The sequence below is a fragment of the Gavialis gangeticus genome, unplaced genomic scaffold (genome assembly GCF_001723915.1).
Source record: "Gavialis gangeticus isolate Ggan-Ray unplaced genomic scaffold, GavGan_comp1, whole genome shotgun sequence".
NCBI classification, from domain to species: domain Eukaryota; kingdom Metazoa; phylum Chordata; order Crocodylia; family Gavialidae; genus Gavialis; species Gavialis gangeticus.
The window spans coordinates 5,533,986-5,540,816 of record NW_017729027.1 but is presented as its reverse complement, the minus strand read 5'-3'; the positions used below and the strand labels follow the sequence as shown (position 1 = coordinate 5,540,816).

General features: G+C 42.1%; 1 long non-coding RNA gene across 1 annotated transcript in view; it reads left to right on the top strand.

The window, feature by feature from the left end:
* Window positions 1–5,044, top strand: part of LOC109299841 — a 12,369-nt gene extending 7,325 nt beyond the window's left edge. Inside the window, exons 2-3 of the long non-coding RNA XR_002098016.1 lie at window positions 838–840; window positions 5,034–5,044. This is a non-coding gene — a long non-coding RNA (uncharacterized LOC109299841). The remainder of the gene's footprint in view (window positions 1–837; window positions 841–5,033) is intronic.
* Window positions 5,045–6,831: the final 1,787 nt, after the last annotated feature.

Below are 6,831 nucleotides of genomic sequence, written 5' to 3'. Positions count from 1 at the left end.
GTTTTTTTCACAATTTTATGAATTGGCCATTTTTGTATCAAACAGCTATGACAACTCATTGATTTCCAGCTGAAAAGAGCTTCTTCAGCTGAACATTTCAAAATTTGTAAAACATGCAAGAAAACACTGAAAATAATTTAGTGTTGATTTAGAGTGGATGTGCATTTCACTGAGACTATTTCACCCACCACAACTTACAAATCACTTACTCTGTCTTGGTAAAAGATTTTTAACTGATTTTTTATTTTGTTTTAGGTTGGTTCTCATTTTCTTGCCCAGATTTTTAAAGTCTGTTATTTCTGGCATTTAGATGTCTCCTTTTTTCCCTTCAGCTTCACCTTTTTCTGAATTCTTTTGCCTGCCAGCTCTGGGGCAGCTTTTTACATGGAATCCTGTAATTCTCATTCGTGACATCAGCACTGGGGACGTTGTTCCTATGCCCTTTCTGCTCTTCGGCCCCACCCCCGCAGCACTTGGAATAGGCTTTGGTTTTCTTTCTGCTATTTTCAACACATCTATAAGGTAATACAACCCATGATTACTGTTTTCTACGAAGTATAGACCACACTGTGGCATTTAGCCAAATGCTTTCAGGAGAGAGCAGAGAAAAGCTGTTTTACTTTGGGGAGCTACAGAAGGAGCTGTGCCTCAGGAAGTACTATGTCCTCTAGTCCTGGGATGTGGTGATAGGGGGAAAAAAAAGAGTTCATGTGGCCAGCCAGGTCAATGGGCAAGTGTAAAGTAGGGGAAAGCCATAGTAGCTTGGGGCTGCCCAGAATGTCATGCCCTCCACCATGGTGAGGTTGACTGTCTGGGCCATGGAGGGTAGACAGATAGAAAGTCCCTTTCGCTAGTCTCTGAATTAGCCTTGGTAGAGTTCCAGTGCAGGGCTTTTTCTAGATAAAGTATTTTTTCTAGAGGCAAGAAAAGTCTACAGGCTGCACTCTTCACTCAAGCAAAACCTCCAAGCGTTGAAGTCTGTATGTGGACAAATTGCAGCTTCACTGAGCATTTTGCCAGCGCTAAGAATAAATGCGGTGCATGGCTCTCACTGAGAGTTTGGGGGCTCGAACGTTGAATAAAAGGGCTTTCAGGGAAATAGAATTCTCATGGCTCTCCTGCTGGTATCCCAAAGCAGACAGGCTTTGTTTGGACACTGCTACACAGTATATGGGGCAGAGCAGCAGCAGATCTAGCAACCCAAGCAGATGGGTAATGCAGTTCTACATATGTGCAGAGACACCCCAGCCATGACACTGGCCAGATCATATTCACCCTCCTTAACTGATGAGCTGCAGGAATCTGCAACAGAACTCCACAGCACAAAAAAAATGTACAAGATGTACCTTGTGTTGCTCCTATGATCCCCCTGCACAACTATCCATCTGTGTGTAGGCTTTAGACCAGTGATTCTCAGCCAAGGTGTCACAGCACCCTGCAGTGCCTTGAGATCCTAAAAGGGTGCCGCAGGGTGTCATGCAATATTATCACAGTTAGGTGGGTGAACATGATTCACAAGATAAACCCAGTGATTTGAAATAGGAATCCATAGGGTCAAAAACATTCTGACCTGTTGTGGTCTTTTTGAGGTCTTTGCAACAGAAGAATTGCTCTATTATTTTTCTGTAGTCAAAAATGAATGGAAACTAAGAGCTAGCATTTCTGAATGGTGTTTTGAGCCTAACAAAGGGTGCCTTAAGGCTATCTAGGCGTGCCTTAAGCCTAAAAAAGTTGAGAGCCGCTTCCATAGATACTTCCTAGAGGCAGCACACTATTTGGGCTTGTGCAAGGACTGGCAGTAAAATGAGTTAACTTTGAGCAAAAGCCAGCAACTTTTATATTAATGCAAGGATAGGCTATTGTAAGAGCCAGAAATGTTCTGGACAATCACTCCTGAGAGGAGGAAGATTTTATAAACTGCAAATACTTGTGTATATGTCTAACCATGGTAAATGAATACATCTGCCAGAATGAGGTGGAACGCTTTGAATCTAAATTAACACCTGTAGCTTTACTAGTGACAGCTATTGCTCATTACTCTGAAGTAATTTAATAGCAATATTATTCTATGAACAAAAATAATTTAATGTAATCTGACATTTATGACTTCCACATAATATCAGCTGCTAAGGTAAGAAAACAAAACAAAACAAAAAACCCTCCTTCTATTCAGAAAAAGTCAAACTAATAAGCACACTCCTGATATTAAAATAAAGTCAGAGATTCTATTCACTTTCATTACATATAATTTATGCCACTTGGATGTAGTTTAATAAGGTCATAAAAATGCCAGTTGTGGTATCTCATAATACTTTTTATAAACTGGTTTTACAGTCTCCCCTTTGTTCCGAAGTTCAAAGTGACAATTGAAATATATAGGTTGCCTAGGGGTTCAGATTTTCTCCTGGAAGTACCAAATGGTGAATTCCTTAATTTTTTAAATATATATATATTTCAAAATCTTGGTAATTGTGGAAAACATTCCTTTCCTCCAGATGTGCCAAAGCTGATACTTTTCAATTTAAAAAAATCAGGAATTCAGTAAAAGAAACACATTTTATTGCTGTACCTTTTTGATGAAATGAAAACTGTGCAACATTTATTTCTAGGCAAACAATACTTCTAAGTGCTGTTACAATAGTGGCATTATATTGTCCCTTGTCAGCTTTCAATTATTTCATCCACCTAGCTGATCACTGCCTTATTTCCTGGCTTAAGTAAATAGGGTTTTTGGTGCACTTCCCTTAAGTCATTTCAGAGAAGATAAATTAAATAATGATTGCAATTTAATATTGTGATAGTGCTAAAATATTTCCTTCAAGCTTCAAGTTTGACCACAAGTTTCCAATAATATACATTTTTTTTTACTTGCTAGCTCTAACCTGAGGCTTTATTAAATTCTACAGCTGCAGTCACTATTTATGTTTTCATCCAGTAATTTGGACATTTTAAATAATAAAGAGCATGGAGTTTATATATAAAAACAGATAACATTCTTGTTTCATTTGAGGTGGGAACTTTATTTAAAATTAATCAAAATGCACACAGAGGACCAAATTCTGGGCTCATTATATCGGTGTAAATCTCAGGTAACTCCATTGCCTTATTGACTTCCTTGGAGTTACTGTAGGTCAAGTCAGTGTATTTAGTATTACAGCTTGGTTCATGGTTCTTTAAAGTTATAGCATTCTACATACCCTGCCCTTTTCAGTTCAATGCACTTTCAACCTGATCTAAAGTCAACTGAAGTCAAGAGGAAAATTTCATATGTCGTAAGTCCATAGTTATAGTCTGTGTATTGATTTTGTTTGGTAGTCTACATTGTTCAATTTGATGCCTTGTAGAAAGATGCAAGATGGCCTGAATACTGGATACTGAAGCTAATATGACTGCTAATATAGCTAACAAGCTGCTGAGGGAATGGAATCTGCTTCACTGAAGACTTTCAAGAAAAAACGGATAGTCGTCTGTCTGGATAGGTTAGAAATTGCGTATTTTGTGTTTGTGCAGATATTTGCACTAGATAATCTTTGATAGCTGTTCTGACCTTCCGGTTCTATAACAGTGATGCTTAATCCTCCAGGTCTGCAGGCTGCATCCTGCACATGACGTCAGTCTGTGGGGCTGGATCCTGTATGGCATTGGCATACAGGAACTGGCTGGACCTGGTTATGTGCCAGCCTGACTCCATTCAGTCAATCCAACCATAAGCTGCCTGATCCAGGCATATACTGTCCCAACCCTGCATGCCGGAATGCTCCATGCACTGGCCTGATCCTGCATGCCCAATTTGGCCATATGCCCAATCTGACTGTGTACCAGCCAACCCCACATGGAGGGCCATGTCTTCTGCTCCTCAGGGCTTCACACAGGTTCAAAATTTGGCAGCGGGGGAGTGGCAGTTAATACTGCCACTTTTCCCCTGCCATCAAATTTTCAGGCCTGTGGGAAGACCCACAGGTTGGATCACAGCTCCATGGGCTGTATCTGGCCCATGGGCTGGAGGTTGAATACAACTGTTCTAGTTCTATGATAATACTTCCAACGCCTGAGCTAAGTCACTTTGAGCTAAATTGGGTATCTTGACTTGACATTATAGTGTATGATGTAGAGGTACCCCAATTAGTAATACCTTTGGCTAGACTATAAACTGTAAACAGGAAAGGAAGTGTTGCCTGAGTACAGATTGCAGGACCAGTCCAAACAAAGCTGGGATAAATTCATGTTGAGCCAAACTCAATTTACAGAAAAATGCTCTGGATTAAGAGAGGTGAATGCAATGCAGGGGTGATCTGGTGGCCACCTATAAGTTTATCAGGGGTGACCACCAGGATCTGGGGGAACGTTTGTTCACCAGAGCGCCCCAAGGGATGACGAGATTGAATGGTCATAAACTACTACAAAACCATTTCAGGCTGGACATAAGGAAGAATTTCTTTACTGTCCGCACCCCCAAGGTCTGGAGCAGCCTGCCATCGGAGGTGGTTCAAGCACCTACATTGAACACCTTCAGGAGCAAATTGGATGCTTATCTTGCTGGGATCCTATGACCCCTGCTGACTTCCTGCCTTGGGGCGGGGGGCTGGACTCAATGATCTTCTGAGGTCCCTTCCAGCCCTAATGTCTATGAAATCTATGAAATCTAAGTTCCCTGTAGAAATTCTGAAGGATTTTATGGAAATAACTCATGCCTCATCACACTTATTATGGCAATGCCTAAATGTCAGTCATGGACAAAGTCCTGTTAGGTAGGCATTGCAGAGGCACAGCAGCAGACAGTCTGTGCCTTGAAGTGTTCATTGCCTTAAGAAATTAGACATATGCATGATAGAGCAATGGGGTATCATACAAACAAGGTGAACAATGTTGTAAAGGCATTAGTATTGGTACTGGTGATTCTTTCCTTATTTTTGGCTAGAGCAGTATAGGATTGTTTGGAGAGGATAAACAAAATGGAAAGAACGGTGAAGGGAAAACTGACATGGAAGGAAAGGAACCAAGAGGCAGGTTGTAGAAGAAGAGGAAATATGAAGATGAAGCAGAGAGACAGGGAAGGAAGCAAAAGAGGAGCCAATCAGCACAGGGAAGAGAACTGCAGTCAGATCTTCAGAAATTTGTCTTATGGCCCTGATGTGCAGGGGTTCCTACCTGCCTGCTTATGTAGCTGCTCCTTCTAGTTGGCATCTCTATTATTCTGTAGAATTTAACTGTCCCTGTAACAGAATCTCATAGTGTTTTGGGGGCTAGGGACAGAAGTTACACATAAACTGGTTTAAGTGATCAGAAACTGGTTTAAACCTGTAATAGAACAAAAGCTCAGTGCACATAAACCAGTTTCAAAATGGCTGATACTCGTTTAAAATAAACCCGGTTGCATATAGTATCAGACTTAACAGATTTGAGTCAAACCAGCTTATAAAACTTCTGTCCCAGCCCCCTTCCTGGTTCAAGTCAAATCACAGTCCCCCAGCATCCCTGTATGTTTTGCAGCTCTAGGCTGGGCTGGGCTGTCTGTTCCGGAGAACAGGGTTGCCCCACCCTTCTGCTCCCTAGCTGGAGCAGTAAGGGCTGGCTGACAAGGCGCAGGGGGGAGGACAAGCCTGGCTGGGGATACAGCCCAGTCTATGGGTGGGAGGCAGGGGCAGGAGCAGGAAGGGGGAGACTGCTCCCCTCCAGGCAAAACCCTTGCTGAGGTCTGGAGCCAGGGAGTGGGGTTAAACACCCCTGCCCCTGCTCACACTTACAACTGGCTGCAACTGTGGACTAGAAGTCCCAGAGCCACCTGGAAGCAGGAAGAGGAAGTGATGAGCAACCTTACAGCATCCTGTTGCTAGGATTTTGGACTACAATTCTCAAAGACCTCAGGGGCAGCAGGAAGAGGAAACGAACACACAGTCCATGGTGGCTATGTGCCAGACAGCCGTGCTCTAGTGCCCCACAGCTTCTGGTCTGAGCCACTGCAGGCACATGGCTGCATTTCCTGAATCAAAGGTAAATGTCTGCTTCCATTTAATTTCAGCAGCTTAGACTAACCTGCAAAGACTGAGTTGATTTGGCCTTGGGCTTTTAGAATATCTGTACTTAACCTACATGTCTGTAGAAAGGTTATTGTCTGTTAGAAACAGGTTGATAAAAGCTCAAGTCTGGGCAAGGCATGCCCCAGAAGAAACTCTGAGAAACCTCCCTAGCTCCTCAGGCTCCTATTGAAATCAATAGTGTAGTGCTTATAAAAGGATACCTTTATTTCCTCTCTTGTGTCTGGCTAGCTAGTCAAGGCAGTGAGGAGGAGTGGAAGGGAGCAAAACCAAGGCTCTCTCCACTCTTTACTTTGCCTTAACCACTTTCATTCAGAGACAGGAGAATTTCCAGGGGCAAACATTTTATTTCAGAACCACGGTCTGGGTCGGACCAGCTAGGGAATATCTCAGGAAGGACTTAACCCACCTGTTTGTCTGAGTAAGACAAGGGCACAATTTAATTGTTATATTCATCCCTGGTATATATGCAACACTGACTGATAGTGCAGTTATACCAAAGATGGTTTTAGCTCATTCTAAGCATCGCATTTGAAAAATGCAAGGACTTTTTACGAAGTATGGTAGCCGTTTTCGACATGGAGAATGAATAAATAAATAATGTAAAAAAAGTAGAGCTTATCCTGGGAAAATAACACCAACAACTTACAGCTGATCTGATCTTTCTGTCTCCCACTGTCCCACAGGAAATTCTGACTTCATGTTTATTTTCCTTTACTTAAGATGCTAACTTAAAAAAAATCCCAGTTCCAGCCAAGCTCAAACTACACAAAAACAGTTCAGCAAAACAGAATGC